This window comes from Otolemur garnettii, unplaced genomic scaffold, assembly GCF_000181295.1.
Source record: "Otolemur garnettii isolate 467f Iridium unplaced genomic scaffold, OtoGar3 scaffold00073, whole genome shotgun sequence".
Classification (NCBI taxonomy): Eukaryota; Metazoa; Chordata; class Mammalia; order Primates; family Galagidae; genus Otolemur; species Otolemur garnettii.
The window spans coordinates 6,283,939-6,296,520 of NW_003852468.1; the positions used below are offsets into that span (position 1 = coordinate 6,283,939).

The 12,582-nt window shown below is 33.5% G+C and overlaps 1 protein-coding gene across 1 annotated transcript in view; it reads right to left on the bottom strand.

Moving 5' to 3' along the window:
* TSHB (thyroid stimulating hormone beta) overlaps positions 1 to 3,203 on the bottom strand; it is an 8,154-nt gene extending 4,951 nt beyond the window's left edge. The window contains exon 1 of the mRNA XM_003793830.2: positions 3,173 to 3,203. The gene's annotated coding sequence lies outside the window, so the exon portion shown is untranslated. The remainder of the gene's footprint in view (positions 1 to 3,172) is intronic.
* Positions 3,204 to 12,582: the final 9,379 nt, after the last annotated feature.

A 12,582-nucleotide genomic window follows, 5' to 3' on the forward strand; every position in this document is an offset into this window, starting at 1 on the left:
TAGAGACTGTCTGATGGAGAACTAGAAGACAACAGAGGATGAGCAGTGCCCCGGACAGTGGGACATGTGTCTCCATAGAGACTGTCTGATGGAGAACTTGTTCAATATCAACTGGAAAGCATAACAATCTGGATAATGTTATGACATAATTATTTTAGTTCTACTAGTGAGGGAGGGTAATCAAATTTCAGACTCTTGCATGTAATCTGATCACCTCTAAGATTAAGAAGATTTTTGTGTCTTACAAATATTGTACAGCTAACTAGGTATGTTTGGGGTTTTTTTCTTTCTTAAGTATCATTCCTTCTTAAGTATCACTGTTGGTAAAGAAAACATATACCTTAATGGAGTAGTATTGCTATCTACAAACATAAACTCATTTGCTTGTTTTATGAAATAAATTATAATTCACTAAACACTTTTATTTAATCACCAAGAAAAGTACCAATATTTGTTCAACTTATATCCCAACACCATCTTTAAGCTCCATATTCTAAAACCTCTGTTAACTAAATCCTCATAGACTCAGACTCAGTTAACCAGAGTTTGTTTTCAACCAACTTATAAGAAACCATGAAAATCACATCATACAAATTACCAGGGATTTATTTTAAACGCCAAATTCTGGAGTTTAGCAATGATTTCACCAATCTCCTATTCCTGGAGTGAGACTGGAAGATAAATTAGACCGGTGGTTCTCAACCTTCCTAAGGTCATGGCCCTTTAATACAGTTCCTGTGGGTTGCGACCCACAGGTCGAGAACCGCTGAATTAGACAAACATATATCGAGCACCTGAGCCAGACACAGAGAGACACAAATGGATAGGATGTGGTCTTTTACTTAAAAGGATACAGTCTAGTGAGGGAACTAAGTGTGAATACAAATAATACAAATATATATCATTCCATCTGCTCTAAAATAATCCAAATTATGACCCTGACACCTGCAATTATTAAATATTTCCATGTGTTTAACTACACTTACTTCCAAATAGATGAGGAAGTGAACTAACCCATTTTAGGAAGTCTTTTCAGTGTTAAAGTTTAAAATAAGAAGGGTTTTGTGGTGAACTCTTTTAAATAAAAGGTTATATATTCATGCCTTCTTTGGAGGTTTTTGTATTTGAATTGGGAGCAAAAACCTCAGAATTCCTCATGGAGTTTGGTTTTCTAAAGTGGTTCTCAAAAGTGAGCTCCCTCTAGGGTACAGAGTTGGTTCTAGTATTTTAGACCCATAAACCTAAAAGATCCTCACCTCTGTAGCACCTTAAAAATACCAATCAGGCAAATGATATAAAATACTCATCCATCATAATCTCTATGTAATAGCTCTTACCCATCTCGACAGCCAACTACTGAGTATTCATCATAAGAAATAATTAACTTTACACATTTTAACTTCTAGCTCTATGATTCTATATAATATAGATTTGTAGTGATCTAGTCATGAGAATGTTAATATAGAAATTAAGGGACAAAATTCTTACATGGATCTATGAGAAATTGACTAAAATATATAATCTGTATCTAAAAGGGAAAGAGACAAGTACACTTTACCCTTTTTAAAATGTGGAATAAAAAATTGTTTTGAAACTTTTTCCTGTTGTTGGCATATTCACTATTCATTATAGACACTCTCTATATTTTTTTTAAGTTTCTCTTATAAATGTAGAACTCTAAACTAACAAAAGCAAAATCTAAGCATGCTGAATTATCAGCCACAGTAGCTATACAACTTTGTGGCTAGAAGGAAAGTGGGAACTATTCCTTCTCCTTTAGTTCTTTATGGCAAATAGTTAAAACTGCACCGCTTAATCTTCCTGGGCCTCAATTTCCTCACCTATAAAAGGAAGACTTAGAACCAGAAGATAGTCATGATGGTTTGTGTAGGACAAATAGTCTGCGATTCTGTATGATAAATTAGTGTCAGATCCCTGACACTGATTGCTAAGCATTAGTGATCTAGAATTCTTCCAGATTTAACTGCAGTTGTGTGTAACTGAATAATTTAATATCTTTGTGCCTTCATTTTTCCATATTCCCCTTCCTGAATTCATAAAAAGAATAAGTCAATGCAGGTGAAGCACTTGGCATTCTACGTAAGAAAGACTATGCTAGGGCTGTCTGGAAAGTATCTGTTGTTAATACTATTTTTCACATTACATGGCTGGATGCTCTTGGCCAGCCCTCATATAGTTATAGAACACTATCTAATTCAGTGTTCATTAATACCTTTCTCTATGATCTGTCACAACTTCTTCTTTCTTGTCACCTGGGTTCTCATTTCTGCAACCTAATTGCCTATTCCGAAATCACCATGAATAACTTATTGAGCGCTTAAACACAGAAGGCATGATTTCAGGCAGTCCCTAAATAATGAGATGCCTTCTTTAGATGCATGACCATATATGTCCCCACTTCAACGTATCTTCTTATTCCAAATATGTTTTTCCTTCATCCCCTCTTTCACCTTTTCTTTCTTCTTTTTGTGCTCACTACTTTTGTTCTTAATAAGTACATTCCTCTCTAATGTTTTACTAATTTCCTTCATCAATCTTTTCTCTCCAAATTTCTTACTATATTATGAAAAGTGTCAATTGTTCATCTTGTGAAGAATCCTGGAATGTCACTAAAGCAGCATATTTCTCTTGGGAGTAAAATATACTCTATAGCAGGTGTGTGTGCTGGATACTATCCAAGGGGGTTTAGCTATTAAATACTGAAAAAGACTTTGTAATATATAAAGTATATTACCGCTGAAGGTACTCAAAACTGAATTTACTGTGATTTCCCAGAAGTACATTTTCATCAAAGATGATTATTAGTACAGTAATTAAGAAGATTAATTTGCAGATTATTCAATTGATAAAATACTTAAATCAAAATGCAAATAGAAGAAATCCATGCACATAAGTTATTCTTCATTAGGAAACTGACCAGTTGTTTCTCTTCTTTAAGTCAAAGTTTTGTTTTTTTTTTTTTAATATCCTTATGTATGTAGTTCACTTACCTTTATCCACTATTAAACAATTTGGAGCAAAAATTAAAATTTTTAGAGCCTACTACAGGAAATTATATCTTAGCATTTGCCATTTTAAAATAATTTAAAATGAAAGAAAATTAGCATAAGAACATTTTATTTCACAGAGCCTTCTTAGTATAGACACCTACCTTGCTTTGCATAGGTGAGCGGATGCTGTGATGACCCAGACTGAAAGCTCTTGGTTCATTTTATACCCTTCAGGATAATTCCCCTCTGATCTTCTTGTTTATATAATTGTGTTTGAATTACTGCTTTCTTATCTCAAAAACATCTTTTGAAAATTCATACTGAACCCCAAATAAAATGTGTTTAGATGAACAAGCTCACGATATCTTCTCCTGGAAACTCTGACATTATTGAAGCATGCATTTTCCTCTCTCCTATTTCAAAATAAAATTACTCTTTTAAATATAACCTTTATTCATATTAATAAAGGATAGAAACAAAATGGGAAAAGTCAAATAAAAAAAACCTCGAATATCATCTAAGTTAGTTTTGAAAATTTATTTGAGACTCGAGTGCTCCTGTAGACATAGATAAAATTATTCCTCATCTACAAAGCCAAGACAACTTCTTTTTTAGAAATCCAGAGCAATTGGCATACATGTTGCTGATAAAAAAAACAAACTTTTAAGTTAGTTCAAAATATTTTATTGTTTTTTCTTTGGATTTTAAAAGATATTAAGTAAAATTTACATGTGTAAAACAGTGGCTAATAAAGTAACATGGCCAAGTTTGGCAGGAGGCCTAACTGGCCTAAGATCAAGTTCTGGCTCTGCCATTTACGAGCTATATGACATTGGCATGCTTGACCTCTCTTTACATCAGTTTCCTCGCCTATTAAAAGACACTATCAATGTTTCTAAAAAGCATTCAACACAGTGCCTGGCACATATTAAGTGCTCAATAAATGATAGCTGAGTCATGATAATTCAACATATTTATTTAACAAACATTTAGAGTGCCTGCTATGTAGTCTGCAGTCAGTACATGTGTTGAATGCATAAATGGCTCAGGGAGTACATGAATAATTATTGAATTTTTGGAACCAGTATATACTTTCTCCATCTCCATAGCTGTAACTCAGGTTTATTCCTTTCAACCCATTTCCCTCACTTTAACTAAAGGAACATGCCAAAAATGCAATAGGAATTTCTTATGCCTGCAGAAAAAGTTAAAACTCCCTAGTATCCTTTACAAAACGCTTCACAATCTGTTTTAGCAATCCAGTTTCATCTTTACTTCCTCTCTCATCCCTCCCCCTATTTTCTCACACCCTTTCTCTACTTTCTGTTTTTCAGCCAAACTGAAATGAGTTCCTCAGATTAGTCACATTCTTTCTTGACTCAAGCCTTTTCACATGCCATTCTCTCTGTATGGAACACCTGCCTGATGTTCCACCCCACACTTCATCTCACTTAACTCCTACTCATCTTTCATGGCTTACCTGAGAAACCATCCCCTTGTGCAAAGCATTTTCTGATTTCCTAAGGCCCTCCTCATAGTTAGTGCTTTTAAGAGAATTAAAGGAAAATATTAGAACATTTGGTATATGGTAGATGCCAAATAAACTATAAATATTATTATAGATTATTGACAGCCTCATATGTCTTCACTTATCCTAGTATTTACTGTTAATGAAACTTAGAGGAAAAAAAATGACGCCTGGTATAGGTGAATCTCCCTGGAGGATGAAGGAAAGTTCAAGGCCGAGTTTGGGATATGTTAAGGGAATAACTTTCTAAAAATTAAATTTAACAGAGTTTAATTGAGCAAAGAATTATTGCTGAATGCTAAATTTGGCAGTCCTCAGAAACAGAAGATGTTCAGAGAGCTCTTACGTACAAGGGACAGGAAGCATTTATGTACAGAAATGGAAGTAAGTACAGTTTGATTCATTATAGCTCAGTTTTTTCTCTTACTTGGAGTGGGTATGATCAGTTGTCTGCCTATGATTGACTGAAGCTCAGCTGCTATGGTGAGCTGGAGTTCAGCAATTTGATACAAAGGAATACTACTAATTTAGTTTATATACCAAGTTAGGCTGCCATTCATTACATAGGGGACTCACAACACAGAGGCATCCTCAGCCACATTTAGTTTAATTTAATAGATATACACAAGAAATGACCATTCCAAGGGTCCCCAAAGCTTGGGAATGTGATCTACTATGCAGTAAGAGAACATGGAAAATAGGGACAGTGAAAATTAGGGTGCTAAACTTAAACAGCTTCAAGTGATTCTAGGCCAGCTGCTAACATAGGAGTATAGTAACTTGTGGAATGTTAGATATGTGTTTCTAATGGAACTAGCACCTATTTGGTATAAAACATTGACTCAGGAGCTCAGTTTTTAGTGGATTTATATACATATTTCTGTGATATATATATTTTTTCCTGTTATATATATACACATATATATAGAAAATGGGTAACTGAAATAAATAAACTTGGCTTGTTATTATAAGAAGTATCACAACTATCTTATATCTGGGTAGTAATTTTCTTTCTAAAGAGGTCCTCATGTATATGATCTAACACTGTTAAAAGAATTCAGGCAGATAATGAACTTGCACTTCTAACCCAGATTTGTTCTTCCACCTATGAAACTATAAAACAGGGCAAAATATATGAAATAATGTTTCTATACAATCAGGTAACTAAAAAGGCGATACCAAACAGATAAGAAACAAGCAAAGAGAAACTGTAGAGAAAGTTTCTGGGCCATGCTAGAGTGAGGCATGAAGACAGAAGTGAGAAGTATTGCCAAACTGAGGAGCAGGACTTGGGCGTTTATGGAGCCCAAAGGAACTGGAATTCACAGAGAAGATATTACAAAAAAAGAAAACTACAGGCCAATAACTTTCATGAAAGGAACATAGATACAAAAATTCCTATAAAATTTATCAAATTTAATAAAACAATATATAAAATGGATAATACATCATGACCAACTGGAGTTTATGCCAGGAATTCATCATACTAACAGATTAAAAAAAAAACCCATATGATCATCTCAATGGAGATACACACACATCAATTCAACAAAATCCAACATAAATTCCTGACAAAATTCTCAGCAAACAAAGGATAGAAGAAAGCTCCTAATTTAAAAAAAGGAAAACAACCAAAAAATCCCTATAATTATCATACTTAATATTGAAAAACAGGGTCAGGCATGGTGGCTCACACCTATAATCCTAGCACTTTGGGAGGCTGACATGGGACAATCATCTGAGCCCAAGAGTTAGAGGCTGCATTGAGCTATGATGATGCCTCTGCATTCTAGCCCAGACAATAGAGCAAGACACCATCTCACAAATATATATATATATGTATCTGGAAGACAGAATGCTTTCTCTGTAAGATCAGGAAAAAGGCAAAAATGTCTGCTTTCATTTCTTCTATTCAACATCGTACCGGAGATACACTGGAATACCAAGGGAAAAGTGATATTCAGATTGGAAAGGAAGGAATAAAATTTTATTCACAAAAAAGAATTCATGTATGTATAAAATCATATCAAATCTACAAAAAATATACTAGAATAAGTGAGTTTAGCAAAGTTGCAAGTTACAATATTACTATACAAAAGTCAATTGTTTTTCTACCTATAGATATCAAAGTTTAAGAATAATCAAGTATTGACATTTAAAAAATATTATTGACAATAGCAATAAATATGAAATACCTAGAAATATGTCTGGCAAAACATGTGTAAGACCTATGCACTGAAAACCACAAAACATTGCTAAAAGAAACTAAAGAATACTTAAATCAATAGAGATATATAGCATGTTCATGAATCAAAATATTCAATATTGTTAAGACTTCAATTCTCCCAAAGCTTATCTATGGATCCAACACAGTCTCAATCAAAATTCCAGCAGGCTTTTTTAGAGTGACTGACAAAAAAAAAGAGAGAGAGAGAGGGAAAAGAAGTAAAAGTTGGAGGACTTCGCATGAGCTGATTTTAAGACATTGAAAAACTATGGTAAGTAGGACAGTGTCAAGATAGACAAATGTAACAGCAGAACTGAATAGAGACCAGAAATAAATTTACACATATATGGTACAATGACAGCAAAGGTGCAAATGCAATTAAGTAAAGAATGAATAGTATTTTCAACAAATGGTACAGGAATAATTAGTTTTTTATATGTATAAATAAATAAATAAAAACTTCAAAAAAAAAAGAACTTCAATCCATACCTTGCATCATATGCAAATTTAGCACAAAATGTAAAAACTGAAATTCTCAAATTTCCAGAAGAAAGAATAGGATAGAAGTTTGTTAGGTAAAACTTAGATTAGGCAAAAATTTCTTAGATAAAAATGAAAACCATGATTCATTGTTTAAAAATGACAAATTAGACTTCATGAGAATTAATAACTTCTCTCTTCAAAAAACATTGCTAAGAGAAAAAAAAGACATACCATAGACTAGAAGAAAAAACTTGCAAATTCCATATTAGATAAAGAACTTGTATACTGACAATATAAAGAACTTGTAAAACAATATCAAAAAATTACCACATTTTAAAAATGAGTAAAATATTTGAGTAAACATTTCACCCTAGCATATAGATGAGGTATAAACAAATGAAAAATGTTCATTATTAGTCTTAGAGATATACAAATTAAGACTTCAATGATATAACACTGCATACTTCTTGAACTGCCTAAATTTCAAGGATTGACAATACTAAATGTTAAACAGGTTGTGGAGCAATTGAAATTCTCAGACACTGCTGCATCAAATATAAAATGGCACAACCATTTTATCAGTTTGGCAGTCTCTTAAATAGTTGAACATGTCCTTACCATATGACCCAGCCATTCCCTCCTAAGTATTTACCCAAGATAAATAAAAGGATATATTAATACATGGACTTGTACATTGATAGCTTCTTTTTTTTTTTTTTTTTTTTTTGGCCTGGGCTGGGTCTGAACCCACCACCTTCAGTATATGGGGCTGGTGCCCTACTCCTTTGAGTCACAGGTGCCACCTGCTTCTTATTTTTTTTTTTTAAGAGATGGGTTCTTGTTCTGTTATCCAGGCTGGAGTGCAATGGCATGGTCATAGCTCACAATAGCCTCAAACTTCTAAATTCAAAGGATCTTCTACCTTAGCCTCCTGAGAAGCTGCCACTTACAGGAGTATGCCACCACATAGCATCTTTGTTTGTAGTATTCCAAAACTGGAAGCAACCCAAATTTCTATCCACAGGTGATAAAAAAAATTATGCCATATACATACAATAGAATACTTGTCATCAATAAATAGGAATAAACTAATGACACAGCAAAGACATGAATGAATCTCAAAAAATAATTATGCTATTATTTTAATATTAAGCCAGACCAAAAATAAAAGTACATGCCATATAAATATGCTTATATAAAATTCTAGAAAATATAAATTAATCATAAGACAGAAAACAGATTAATGATTACCAGGGGTGGGGAAAGGCGGGGAAAGGCAGAGAAGGGCAGAGAGGGATTACAAAAGGGCAGAAGAAACTTTTGGAAGTGAAGAATATGTTCTTTATTATAATTGTGATGATAGTTTCATGGGCTATATACACCTATCATATACTAAAACCTATCAAATAGTACATGTTAAATACATGCAGAGTTAGGGGTTGAATGCACCCCCCAAATTCATGTTGAATTCCTCATGTCTAGTATCTCAGAATGTGACCTTATTTGGAAATATGGTCATTGCAGATGAAGTTAAGTGAGATGAAATCATACTGGAGTAGAGTATCCAACACAATTGGATACATTCCATTACAAAAGGGGGAATCTGGACATGAAGAGATGAACAAGGAAGAGAATGCCATGTGAAGACTGGAGTTATGCTGCCACAAACCAGTGATGACCAGAAACTAGAAAGGAGGTCTGGAACAGATCTTTCCCCAGCACCTTCAGAGGGAACACGGCCCCCAAAACACCTTAATCTTGCAACTCTGGTCTATAGAGCTTTGAGACAATAAATAACTGCTGTTTTAAGCCACTTAGTTTGTGAAACTTTGTTCTGGCAGCTCTAGGAAGCTAATTCATGCCGTCTATGTCAATTATACCTCAACAAAGCTGTTTTAAAAACCTAGTAGGTAAACATAATGTGTGCCTATTTCTCTGATTTTGTGTCATACCTCTCTCTATGTTCTTTTGAACACTTCAAATTCATTCTTAGAACAGGGCTTTTATATTTGCTATTTGTTCATTATGAAGAGCTCTTTCACCAAATCTTTGAATGGCTCCCTCCTTATCATCTGTTTAAAAACTACCTCAAAAAAGCCTTCCTTGACCAAGTTTAATGTAGCATATTGCCCTATCACTTTTTATTCTGTTATCTCATATTTTCTTCATAACACTTATCATTTTTTGATATGATGTTATTTGTTTATGGGTTTATTTTCTGTCTTTCCCAACTAGAACATAAGCACTTTAAAGGGGGGGCCTGCCTTAATCTGTCTTGCTTATCACTTCATTCTCAAAGTCTAAACCAGCCTATGCCATATGCACATATTAGGTGTTCAGTAGACATTGACTGCAAAAATAAATGGAAATAGTGATGCTAGTCTGAGAATTTATAATTAGATCCACAGAGAGGTTATTAAACTCTCTGATATTCTATAGAGAGTTATAGGTAAAGCTAGACTAAAATCCAAGTTTCTTGACATCTTTTTCATTGCATTAAAATTTTAACTTATTTTCCAAGAAAAAAAAAGCTACCTATACTCTTTAATTAACTAATGTCATTGGAATGTGAATCAGACTTACTGACATTTTTTCTTCCACAAAGAGTACTTTTGTAGATCCTATAAAGTTCTGAATCCATAAAATTCTAAAACCATGGCCAATTTTTTAAAAAAATCAGTTTATCTATCTGAAGTCTAAGTTATCTGTGAGAGTCACATTAGAAAGATCTTTCGTTGAAATAAAACCTGTTTATTTACTTAACTAGTTCAATACTTTTTTCATAAATATAGATAATTGATAGCAAGTGGAGTAGGTCATATTGTGTATAATGATCATTTTCTTTTTTAAAACTCCCAAGTAAGGAAGCAATTGGTTTAATATGTATAAAAATTATGCCAATTTTCTTCTCTCAGTAACAGATTAAAGCCCCTTACATGCCAGATTTATATAAATTTATGCAAACTCTTTTCTATTTCACAGCATTTTTTTAAATTAAGGTCATATGTAAATATTAATAGAAATTTCTAACATCTTCTGTAATAAAATTCATTGCAGTGTAAAGTCAAATCACTACCAAGTTTTCCTATAGTTCCTCTACCCCTTAGCATAATATCTTTTATGCTGTTATGTTAGTTTATATAACCTATTATATTTAAATAAATATTTCTCTGACTGAATAATATGAGCAGTATTCATTGTATACACAATAGGTCTAACTATTTCTTAGCAACTAACCAACAATATGCTGTTAATCTCACCAAAAGTTATTTTGACTTTCCTCATTTTTGTTTAGCACACCTTTTATTTTAAAAGGAGTTCACAGTATTGTTACATGTAAAAATCAATAAAAGATTCAGTTAGCAAAATTAATTAGTGGTAGTTAAGAAATTATAAACTCATAATGCAGTTAACTTCCTTCACTACGCATGTATGAGTCTGTCCCAGTATTTAGAATTATCTTCCATTGAGAATAATGGATACTCACAAATCCATTAACTCATTTGCTCAGTAAATTTTTATGAGATCTACCTCAGGCCCTCAAGAAACTCATTCTTACCAGCTCCACTATCCTCATAGAGATATAAAATAGCAGTCTGGACCTGTCCTTGAGCTTTAAAATCATACATCCAACTGTCCACATCTCTGACTGGATGCTACACAGGCACTTCAAATTCAATGAGCTGTCTGAATCCCAAAGACTAAGTTATGTGCTTTCTTCTCATACCAGCCTATCACCCTCTGGGCTTGCTCCCAAGAGAAGGCAAGAGAATAGAGCTAAGCCGGGTATTCTGGCCCAAAATATTAACCATGTTTGATGAACCTCCTCATAGGTAAAGTAAGTAAAAGAAAAATGTCCAAAATGTGCTTAGAGAAAAATCTTTGAGAAAATCAAGCACAGAGAAAAGGTCCTCCCTGCCTAGCACAAGAGGAGGCCTCTAGTCTCTTCTCTAACACTACTAATAGTTGTTTTCACTGGTCATTGCCCAGAGTATTCAGCCTCTCCCCAAAGCCCCACATATAATTTCTGCTTCCACCCATTAAGGATTAATTGCTATAGAAATTTCCCTTCTGCTACAATTAGCAGAAGACAAGCAAACAAGACATAATATATGAAACAATTGTTCACAGACCTTGAGCAAAAGGCATCACAAGACTGATAGTGAAAGAAAGGAAACAAATACATTCCCAGTTTACTGCCTAGAGGCAGCTTCTTGGCCACAGCAAAGAAAGGGAGAACCAAACAAAGATAATAGTCTTGCTGAGTTGAAAAGGCAGATACAAAAGTTCAGGGTGACTGAAGTGCCTAGAATTTTTAGGACAGAGTGATGGAGAGAAGAGCGCTTCCTCAAGAGAAAACCTGGGGGATTTCACTGAGTCTTTAGCCAAGTGCTAAGATATATGATTGGGTTGAGACTGTGAAGTCAAGTAAAGAATCATTAGAAATCAGAAAGCCGAACAATTTCTGGAGTTTATTTAGACCTGAAAATAGTTGTGTTCCTATAACCTGGATTTGAGAAATATCATAATACATGAGTAGAGTCCTTAGAAAAATCATGCTTTAGTAGTGAGGATAAATTATCACTAGCATTAAGATTGCTTTGAACCTTCCTGAACAAAGATAAAATGCAATTTTCAAAAGGATTGAGCTCACTGGAAGTGATATAAATGTATTCCAGAACAAAGTTCAGAATTCTTTAAGGAAATAAGACAAAATATAACTCCTTTATTAAAATATAAAATTAACAATGTCTAGTATCTAGTTTCTAGGCATGCAAAGAAACAGAAAAATATGACCAATATCAGAAGAAAATGATCAATAAATAGAAATAGACTTAAAATGACAAAAATTATGGAATTTACCCAAAAAAAAACCTTAAAGTAGCTTTTACAAATATTTTTAATAGACTCAGGAATCTAAATGTAGACATGAACAAGAGGAGAAAAGAAATGAAAGATATAATAAAAGACTGAAATGGAACTTTTAGAGACAAAAAACACAGTATCCAAAATGAAAAAATAAATACTTCACTGGATGGGCTGAACAGCAGATTAATTCATAAAACTGCTCAAAGGAAAATATCAGTAAACTTGAAGACATAACAATAGAAACTGGTAGTCAGCTTCTAAGATGAGTCCAATGACACTCACTTCCTAGTACTTATGTCATTATGTAATACCTTCACACTGTGTAATACTAGGGTTTGATATGTCTGTGTGATCTTCAGACTGCAGCAGAACTGAAGGCATGTGGCTAAATTTGAGGCTAAGTCATAAAAGACATTTCTACTTCCAGCTTGCTCATTTGGATCACTTGTTATAGAAGCTATCTG